Here is an 11,816-nt window from a genome sequence, read left to right as displayed (position 1 = left end):
ACAGATAATATATTGTCCCTGGTTTGAGAATAATTTTTTATTGCCCTGTGATTTATGGAGGAATAAATCAGCAAATAACAGTAGTATACAATAACTTTATAAATTAATGGGAGAACAGGAAAGAGATTTATCAAACCTATTACAAAAATATTTCATGTATTTTTAAGGGAACTGAGCAAAAATCATTAGTATATAGTATTTTCAGTTCAAGACTGTAGAACTGCTCTGGTAATATTTTTCTCTGAGAGTCAATTATACAATAAATTGTAGTAATTAGTAGCATAAAACAAGGTAATAATGTAATTAAAACCAAAATATTTACTTGCTATGGAAGATACTTTTATGCATCTTAATTCTGCTCCTTGCAAGCTAATAATACTCTATAGGAATTTCTGTGTGGCTTTTACATCTGGTGGTGGTAGAATTAGTATGTACAAAGAGAGCTCAGAATTATGCTTTAATTATGATTTGAATGATGATTTGAGTCTGAGCATGAGTTGTCAACAGAATTGTCAGCTGGGAGAAAAAGAGATAAGGACTGTTAGTGGGATGAAAAGTATATTTGCAGTCACTTACTTTAAAGTGCCTTTTGTTTTAAAAGAAGTAATTAATGTTAGGAATTAATTGGTTTAGATTCTTGATTTTAAAGTTATCACTTGGTTGCTAAGATGAAGCCTTTTCAAAATTACTACATGATATGGAATGACAGGAACTTTTCAGTTGAAGGTAGAAAACATAATTGAAAAGCTAGCTTTTGAGTGTCTGCTTATCACCCTAACTGATAGCAGATGAGCCTGAAGAACTAAATGGTGTTGCAATAAAAAAATGTTTTAGCTGAATTTCACATTATGATGCATGGTTTCTCTAAGAGCTAAACATTATGACTGATGTTTTGATACAATACTAGGCTTTAATTGGAGCCTGGTCAGTATGCATTAACTATGAAAAAGCAATCATTAAGCCAAAATTATGTATAAAAATGCAGACAGGGATAATATCTAAAATCTTTCTAAGGTTTGGATAATCAAATTAAGGTATTCATAAAATTAAAAATATAGCCATAAGGAATGATGTTTTAGATATGTATATATCAAGATAAAAGCACATTACAAAACAAATCACACAGGGTGAGTCCCAGTTTTGTAAGGAAAAAAACACATATATAAAAATAAGATAAACCAGAAAGGACACCCACTAAATGTTAACAACAGTCATTTTAGGCAGTATGATTAGAGAGATTTTCATTTTCTTTAGTCTTATCTGTATTTTCCTATAGCAAATATATTTAATTGTGGAATAAAAAGAATATGTTAGTACTCAATCTGCCCAACATTTAGCAGAAAATTTTTCATATGACCTTAGATACACAATAATGTATTTTTGCTGAAATTTAGTGGTCCTAATATTACTTAAGAGTTCCTATTTATTCACATGTCTGCTTTTATATTTCATATTTTCTTGTAGCAAGTATTAAAATTTTAATAAAATGTAGTACAGATAATACCTAATTTTTCTCGTACAAATGAGAGGATACAGAGAATTCAGAAATAGAAAAAAGGAAAATTGAACAGTGGATCAGAAGTGAGTATTTAACCAAAAATCATATGTTCTCCCTCATATGTGGACTTTAGATCTAGGGCAAATACAGCAATGTTGTTGGACTTGGGTAACATGAGAAGGGAAGAGCACATATGGGAGGTATGGAGATAGGTAGAAAACTCACAACATGAAAGCATTTGATGTCCCCACTCCAGAGGAACTAATACAGAAACCTTAAAGCAACAGAGGTCGACATGAGAAGGGGATCAAGAACCAGTGTAAAAGATCAGTTAGAGATGAATCAACTTGGATTGTAACACATTTGTACATGGAAGCAATGCTAGGAATCTCTCTGTATAGCTATTCTTAACTCAACTAGCAAAAACACTTTGTCTTTCTTATTATGCTTATGTCTTCTCTTCAACAAAATTAGAGATAAGGGCAGAACAGGTTCTGCCTGGAAGCGTTGGGGGGTGGGGGAGAGAAGTGGGGCGGGGGACGGTGGGGGGGAGAAATGACAAAAAAAGTATGCACATGTGAATAAATGAGTAAAGAAAAGGAAGTGAATATTTAAGATAATATGAAGGAATTATGTATAAGGTGTGACCTGAACATATAGGAAGAATGAAAAGAAAGGACAGAAACTCAAATTAGACCCCATTTCCAGTCTGCATGAGGGATAGAACTATTGGTAGTGACTGGTCAAATCAATCAGGGCAGGACTTGTGACGTTTTCTTTGAAGAAAGATTATGTCTTCAAATACGCTGGCAGTCTATTTTTATAAGGTTATATTCCTTTTAGTGAGGAGAAAATTTGGCTCTTTTGATCTGCTTAAGGAGAGTTTATTTTCTTGTTTTTGTTTAAAAGAATAACTTTTGGCAGGTGTGTTCTCAGGGAGCTGTAGCTCCTAGACACCACATCTGCGTGAACAGTAGAACCACACATATAAAACTCGAATGAGATGGGTGGATTTGAGTGAAGAAGGTTAAGCAAGAATGCTTCTGTACTGTGTACTAGGAAAACACACACATATCATAGCTCTTTGTGGCATCTCTACCCTGGCTCATACAGGGTCAAGCCATAAAAGAAGAAGATTGCTTTGCTAGTCAGGATTAATAGCTAAACACGGGGTAAGCATTTATTAAGTTGTTGTAAGGAAATATTTTTAAAAAATCAAAGTTTAAGGGACGGAGTTATGTTTCTGGGGACACAGTGTTAAGTTTCATCTTTTTCTGATTAAACAAAATACTGTTGTATTTTTTTCTGCTTCATAGACTATCTTCATTCTAACGTGGAAAACAGCTTTTAATTACTAGTGAATAATCAATTTTCCATTATAATTTTATTAATAGTAAGTAATTTATCAGTCTCACAGTTTTATTTAGAATGTGGGTTCAAATATCTGGCTGTATTTTTTTTCAGTCCGAATGAATATTTGTAAACCAACCATGTTTCAAATTAGTCCTTTAACTGATGAACTGATTTTCTTGAGAGAGAATGCCCAGAAATTTTTCTAATTAGTAGTAAGACCTGATTTTCTGTGGCTCACTGCTTCCTGTGTTCTACTTCTTCCAAGTGTGCTGTAGGAAATGTCTTTAGAGCTTGGTGTTTTCTATTGATCTCTACAATTGTTCTCAGTAATTTAGAAGAGTGCGCTGGCTGGTTCCTTGAGTCAGCACATGGTCCCCTCAACCGAGCCAGGGGGCGAAGAAGATCCTTGTAGCCTTCTATATAATAGCGCCACACAAAAGAGTGGGATATGCATATTTCAACTGCCAGTTCATTTTCTTTCTGTAAACTCTTCCATTCTTCTGCCTCCAGTAAATGCCTTAAATGCCTCTTCCCTTATAAAGAGCTGGTAGGGGAGTTATGTAGAATGAGCTTACCTGAGAAAGTAAAATTGTTAATTAGGAAGGTGCTCCTGGGCAACAGGAAATTTTTCATTGGAAAGGTTTCAAATCTAAGAAAGTAATTAATTTCTCTGTGGAAGAGGATCACATTTTCCCTTCTGGTGTCCTTCACTATTGCAATTGAATGGTTCATGGCACGACAGAGGGAATTTAATTCCTTCCTCATTAACCCTCACAGTGTGCCTCCCTCTTTTCCATCTCTTTCCTTTCTTCTTCATTTTGGCAAGAGTGATACCTTCTAGGCATTTTGGGGAGGAGTATTTTATTTTACTTTTGTGAGGAAAAGTTAAGAAATGTACTTGAAGGAATATAATATATAATAAGATTATTTTTCTCGTTTATTAGTGTATATTAATTATACAAAGGGGTTACACTGTGAGTTTCAAACATGCATATATTGTACACTGATTAGATTAACTCCTCCTATTGCTATCTTTTCCCCCTCTCCCTTGCCTCCCTATTTTTTAACAGCTTTCAGTGAGTTGACTTGTGTTGTCTACATATACAGACACAAAGTATTTTGGCATTGTTCCCTCCCTCCCCACCATTCTCTTTCTCTCTCCCTTCTCTTCATCCCCCCAGGCAGTCCCTTGATTACAATCATGTTCTTATGTATATGTATGTATATATCTATATGTGTGTAGATATACACGTATGTATGTATATATCTCTCTATATTTTATGTCTAGGTTCTGTATATGGGAGCAAACATGCAACCTTTGTCCCTCTGAACTTAGTTTACTTTGCTTAACATGATGATTTCCACTTCCATCCATTTTCCTGCAAATGCCCTAATTTCATTCTTTTTTATGGCTGAATAATACTCTGTTGTGTATATATATATATATATATATATATATATATATATATACACCACATTTTCTTTATTCATTTATTGGTAATTTGCATCTGCTATCAGGAATTCTTTTTTTTAATTAGGAAATATGTGTTGTACAGGGAGGACTCATTGTGACAATTCTGAATAGGCTTACATGGTATGTTGGTTAGATGACTGCCACCATCTCCCCTCCTTGACACTCTTCCTGACACACTTAAAGCAATTGTAAGAGGCTTCATTGTTTTATTTTGTATATGTATGTGAAGTCCATCAACCATATTCCTTCACCTTAATCTCCTCTGTTCACCCTCCCCCCCCACACGTACCTCCTCCACACACTGTACCTATTTTACAGTCCTGTTTTTTGTTATTAATTCCTAAATCGGTGTCGAAAGGGGTTTCTTGATGTATCCCCACTGCAAGTATACTTTATTTTGGTCAGTTCAACCCCTTCTATTATTCTCCTTTACCCCTTTCCTCCCACCACCCATTATTCACCAGCTTTCAATACAGATTATTATGTCCTCTACCTGCACAGATGCTATGTATTTCTAAATTGTTAACACTCTTTCATTCTCTTTTCCTTTCCCTCCTCCCTCCGATTTCTATAGAGTAGTTCCACTGTGACAAACATGTTCTGAATATAAGTTTATTTGTGGTCATGCTTGCTTTTGTGTATATGTTTATCTTCTGGATCTTTCTTCCACATATAAGAGAAAACATGTTGTCTTTGTCTTTCTGAACCTGGCTTACTTCACTTAACATTGTCCTTCAATTGTGTCCATTTACCTTCAGACCACATGGTGTCATTCTTCCTTATGGCTGAATAAAACACACACTCTCTCTCTCTCTCTCTCCATATATATATACGTATATATATATATATATATATATATGTATTCTCTCTATTTTCTTGATCTATTCATCAGATGTAGGGCATCTGGGTTGTTTCGGCTGGGCTATTGTGAACAGTGCTGGGATAAACATTGTATCTATTCTATCCTGACTTACATTCCTTTGGGTAGATGCCCAGGAGTGGTATCACTGGATCATATGGCAGTTCTACTTTTGACTGCTTTTTTTTGGTACTGTGGTTTGAACTCAGGGTCTAAACCTTGAGTCACTCCACCAGCCCTATCTTGTGATGAACTTTTTTGAGATAGGGTCTCGTGAACTGTTTGCCTGGGCTGGCTGGCTTTGAACTGTGATTCTTCTGATCTCTGCCTCCTGAGTAGTTAGGATTACAGGTGTGAGCCACCAGCACCTGACTTATTTTTGGCTTTTTAAGGAATCTTCATACTGCTTTCCATAGCGGTTGTGCTAATTTGCATTCCCACCAACAGTTTATAAGGGTTCCAGTTTCGCTGCATCTTTGCCAGCATTTGTTGTTGAAGGTGACCATCTTAAAGATGGTCATTCTAACTGCGGTGAGATGAAGTCTTAGTGTAGTTTTGATTTGCATCTTTTTTTTTCAGTTTTATAACTTTATTTTCCACATTGACTGTCTGCAGATTTTTGAATGTGGTAATAGGGACAAATAAAGTATAGAGCTTGTTTGGTGAATCTTCATCCTCATTACATTTTCTGGATAATAGCACACAGATACGGTATGGGATGTTCCTTATTTCTTTGGCCCAGACAACTTGGTTGAGCCTGGTATTGATGCACACATCAGAGGTCCCCATCTCCTTCATGGCAAATTTCTGGATCTCTTTTTAAAACCAACTTTTTAAAGCCCAATCCATGGATCTGCTTGTCAATGTTGATGGTGTATTCTTAGGTTACCACTTTGTTGATAGCAGACTGGCCCTTCTTTGCGGGAGCCATTTTGCTGGATCCAAATTGGAAGAGCACAGGGATTGTGGGAAAGTGGCCTCTGTTTTACATTTTTTTTATAGCCAGGGAGTTTGAATACTTCTTCATGTATTTACTGGCTCTTTGTTCCTCTTCCTTTGAAAATTCCCTATTCAATTCATGTGCCCATTTTTACCTTGGGGTATTGATTCTCTAAGGGTTGAGTCTTTTGAGCTCCCTGTAGATTCTGGATGTTAGTCCCTTATTAGATGAATAGCTGGCAAAGTTTTCTCCCATTCTGTGGACAGACTCTTCAGTCTAGTGACTGTTTTTTTTTTTGTTGTTGTTGTTTTGTTTTTGTTTTTGTGCAGAAGCTTTTTAGTTTGATGCAGTCCCATTTGTTCATTCTTTCTCTTAGATGCTGAGCCTTTTGAGTTCTGTTTAGGAACCCAAACTAAATATCTATCTGTTCCAGTGTATTTCCTACTGCTTCCCGGAGTTGTTTCAAAGTTTCAGGCCTTATATTAAGGTCTTCAATCCACTTTGAGTTGATACTTGTACAGGGTGATAAACATGGATCTAGTTTCACTTTTCTACATGTGGCTATCCAATTTCCCCAGCAACATTTGTTGAAGAGGCTGTCTTTTTTCCATGATGTGTTTTGGGCTCCTTTGTAAAAAATCAGTTGGCTATAGTTGCATGGTTATAAGTCTGGATCTTCTATTCTGTTCCACTGGTCTTCATGTCTGTTTTTGTGCCAGTACCATGCTGTTTTTATTGTTATGGCTCTGTAGTATAGTTTGAAGTTAGGTATTGTGGTACCTATAGCATTGAACTTTTTGCTCAGAATTCTTAAAAATAAAAAAAATCATTTATTAAAAGGAAAATGACAAATTAGAAAAACTAGTTTCAATAAATGTGATAAAGTTTTACCATCATATAGATGTGTATATATGAGGGAGTGAGTGCTTACATTATTACAAAATATTTAAACTGCCGTCAAAATAAGAGAAAGGCATGAGCAGACATTTCTAAGAAGTAGAAAGATCCAGAATCCATTATTGTTAATAATTAAATTAATATTAAAAATCTTTAAAGAGTTCACTGTCATCTATCTATCTATCTATCATCTATCATCTATCTAATCTGTCACTGTCACTTAGAATCAGTATGGACTCATGAATTCCTGTCTTAATCAATGGATTAAAATTCTTACTTTTTGTTTTCATGCTCAAATTACCCCAGATTTGGTGAGACAATTCAAGCTTTTGTCTTTCTGACATGCTTCCATCAGTTTTGAGTTCATTCTTACTTTCTGACATTGCTTAAGGTGGATTGTGCACGTTTTTTGCCTTAGACTTGGAATCAGCATTTCTTCAAGGAGCTCTTGTTCATATCAGTAAAGAAAGATATTTAGAAACAAAACTGGGGTTATTAAATGTGTGTGCTGCTATGAAGCTCCTTTAGTAGACAGAATGTGTGTGTGCATGCCTGTGTATTAGAAGTCATGAGATCATGTTTTATCTCTAATTTTTATCCAAATTCACAAAGTTCTTTACATATCTTTCTCTACTACATGTTTGTATGTCCCTTATTCTGCAGTGAACACTTTGGTTTCTGGCAACACTAATGCATTTATTAATTTGCTTATCCCTTCAACAGATACAAGATAGCTTCAGAATTCACACACCTTTATCACCACAAACCTACTAAAACAAGGTCAAGAGTTGCTTGCAGTTCTTTAACTCTTTAACCAGTGCTCATAAGTAACTTGAGTTGGTTCATTAATTTTCCTTCAGAGTACTTATATTATTTATTTAAAAATTAAGGATATTTCACTTATTTCTCATTGTAATTAGTTCTAGGTTTTATGTGTTCCCCCCCAACTTTGTTGGCTTTTAGCTTTTGAATATCTAGAATATTAATATGTTTCCAAAAATGTATATCCAGGTTTAATCAGTCCTTCCTCTCTTCCTTTCATCCCATTCCCTCTATCTCTTTGTAGGTAACCATTTTTTTTAAAACAAGCATATTCTTATATGTTTCTTACTTTCTCTTTTTTTAAGTAAAAAAGTAGCATATTATATATGCATTTTTCACTAACATGAAAATCACTAGCAGTTCATATTCTCATTTTTTTCTTTTTCAGTACTGGGGATTGAGTTTAGAGTCTCATACTTGCTAGGCAAGTGCTCTACATCTTCAGCTATCATAAGTCATTGTATGTTTGTACCACAGTTTATTCGTTTGATCTCTTATTTGGGTTTCTTAGATACTTTCTGATATTTTTCAGTTGCAAACAATATAGCCTACTATTGCTGGTGATGTAACTTTTGTTTGAAAATTCTAGAACTGAGTCTGTTGTATTCAAAGTTATGTGTATGTGTGTGTGTGTGCGTACACAGGTTTTTCATTTCCATTGATGTTATATGCGAATGATTTTCTCCCACACCTTATCAACAGAATATATTGTCAACCTTTTAAATTTTTGCAAATTTGATGGGTGAAAAATGGTATCTTAGTGTAATTTTAATTTTCATTCATCTACTTTGAGTGAAGTTGAACATTTTTTCATATAACTAAAGTCATTTTATTAGCATTTATTAATTGTACAAAGTAATTGTGTTCATTATAATATTCCCATATATGCATATAGTATTCTTTATCATATTCACCTCCTCTGTTAACCTTTCTTATTCCCCTCTCCTTTTTCCCCTTCTACATCCCCTCGTAGTCCCCCTTTTACTTTCATGTTCTTTTTAAGCCCCCTGCCTGATTCCATATATGAGAGAAAACCTGTGATGATTATGGTTTTAAGACTGGCTTATTTCACTTAACATTCATTATCTTGCAAATGACATAATTTCATCCTTCTTAAGGGTTTTCAATATGGCCTGTCAATTTTAAATAGTATCCTTTTACTCCCACCTATCACCTACATAATGATTGTAGTCTTTTTTTTCCAATTTTCCGTTGTTTCTCCTCCCACCTTTTATTTACCTTCAATTCTTTGTTAGAACATACTTTTTTTCCACCTATGCCCCAATTATTCATTTTAATTTTAGCTCTATAATTAAGTATGCTAAATATTCACCACAGTCCACTTGCTGTAGTTTCCCCAAATGTCTATTGATTGGATAAAGATCATCCTCTATTTTATTCCTCAAGAAGGGTACATGTGTGTAATAACCTCTGAGTTTCTGCACATTCAGAATTGCTTCCATATCTGTAAAGGACATATAAAATACTTTACTCTTTCTTTTTAAAAAGTTCTGGAGAATGCTGTTCCCTTTTGTAGTGAGAAGACTCATACAATCTAATTCTCTCACTCTTATTTAATTTGATCCTTTTGTCTGTGTAACCTGAGAATTTTTTATGAAACCCAGTAGTTTTCTTAGATTTTTTCACTCAGTTTTTCCATGAGCACATTAGGAATTTTCCATGTGTAAAATTTAAATATTCTCTTGTTTCCAGAATGTTTTTCTTGAATATGTTTAAAATTTTAAATTTTGTTTTGTTTTGTGTTTCTTTTTCACGGACTCCAATTGCATGTATGGTGGAATTTCTTTGCTTGTTTTCAACTTCAAGCATTTTCCACTGACTTCTTTAAAAAAAAACTTACACTCATTTTCTTGATTTTTATTCTTTGAATGTCCCTTATTAAAAATTTATTTGAATTTATTCTATCTTGGGTGCATTGTAATTTATCCTTTCCTTTTGAGATGGTTTACTTTTTATTCCAATTTCTCTCCTATGTTTACCACCCTTACATGTTTTCTTGTATTTTTTAATGCTCTAAGTTTCTGAATTTCTAAATCTAATGTTCTTTATTTTCTCTTTATTTTCAAAGTGCCCATTTGATGCTAGTTAACTCAGTGTGGAGTATTACGTTCTACTTTTCTTCTATCTTATAGCTTTTCTTGGTAGGAAAAGAGAAAGGAAGAATGTTCATTATCTGAAATGCATTTTTCTCTTTGCACAATAGATTCACATGGAGTTAATTTTATTTTTTCAATTCTGAGGCTTTTTTTGGGTAATGTGCTTAATTGAAGAACACCTTTCCTGAAGTATACTGAAATGCAGTCAGTCTCTTTAACCAATGATAATTGGAGTGCTCTGCAGGTAGAGAGATAGGTATTTCATTTTTCTCTTTTGTTTCTACAGGATTTTCAATATATTCCTCATCTTTCTTTATTTCTCTTCAAGATATAAGTTTCCATATCTCCCAGAGGCACCATCCTTTCCTTATATGTGTGATTTTCTTCTAGAAGCAAGGCTTCTCAGAAGTTATCACTATATTTTTCTTCTAAGTCCCTTCTGTATAGCTGGTGCTATGAACTACAAAGCCCTATTTTTTAACACTTAGTGTCAGCTTTCCCTTTTTAGAAGTTAATTTTGTCAGTGCTTTGTCTAATTCACCTGTTCTTCTCCTCTTTTTTTTTCATTGAATTTTTTAATGCACCCCCTTAATAAGATTACAGTGGTTGTAGAAGTTTTGTTGGGATGAGGTGTTTAATTTTGTTTTTATGGTAAGTTTAAGTTCATGGTATTCTCATAGTCTCATGGTAATGTTGAAGGCCTTCTTTGGTTTTACTCATATTCCTTGTTGATTTCATGTATTTATTTATTTTAAGGAACATATGCAGAGATTTAGACTCAGGCAACTATAATTATTCTCCAAGCCTGGAAATCTTCATCTAAGAAGATATGTTGAAAGTAAGCATTTCAAATAGTTATGTTATGCCTGGTGTCCCTTTATCAGGGCAAAAAAGGTCTTCTGATGAATTAGATCAAAAGTAAAGTCCTACTATGTTTCCCTTATTGAAAAGTTGAGCTTTATTTAATAGAAGCAATACAGGGGATGTCTAAAGATCTAGAATTGGACAATATTTCTTTTTTCCATTCTTCTAGAGTTGTTGTCTTTCTTTAAAGACACTGGCATGTCTTTAAAGACATGTGGGATGTGGGAATATTTTGTACTAATACTGGTACCATTGGATCACCAATTAGAAAAGGAAGCCCAATCTCACTGTCTTTTGTCAACTCTACTGTAAGATCAGAGGAAATGAAAGTTTATTATTTTCCTTTTTTTCTCCTGCCAGAGAAATGGTAAGTTTTTTGATGCTAGCTTCTAGGTATGGATTTAGGAGAAAGGAAGTGTGGGCCTAGGTGCATGACCCTTCTTGGGCTGGAAGGAAGTGTAGTCTTTGAGGCTCATATGTGGTCTGTCACAACTCCGAAGAGAAGAGATTTTGGTTGAGGAAAACCAAGACACCCCGCCCCCCCCCTTTTTTTGGCTCTCTTCACCTCCTCCTTCCATCTTTCCATCTTTTGCCTCCGTCTTTCCTCAATTTCTATACAGTTTCCTCTATTCTCACAAGATAGTGATTTCTTCATCTTGCTCCAGGCCAATACTCTCCAGCTGGGCCCTGATGCCTCTGCTTCTTCACCCCCTAAACTTTCCTTTCTCAGTCTTCCATTCTCTGTCTTGACTCTTTAACATCCCTTACATATCAGCCCCTTGCTATGTAAGGACTCCATACCCTTGACCTACAAACCTGCTCAAGTGTTTATTATCCTTAAAAACTTTTAAGATGAATTCTTACCTCATGCTGCCCATTAGCTACTTTTCCTTTTAATTCAAGCATCTCAGGAGAGTGGTCCCTATTTGCTAACTTTAACTCCTCTCCTCTTGTTTGTGACTTTGATCTATGCCCTTGCACCTATGTCCTAG

Source organism: Castor canadensis, chromosome 1 (assembly GCF_047511655.1).
Source record: "Castor canadensis chromosome 1, mCasCan1.hap1v2, whole genome shotgun sequence".
Classification (NCBI taxonomy): domain Eukaryota; kingdom Metazoa; phylum Chordata; class Mammalia; order Rodentia; family Castoridae; genus Castor; species Castor canadensis.
The sequence above is the reverse complement of the archived record's forward strand: the minus strand, read 5'-3'. Positions refer to the sequence as shown.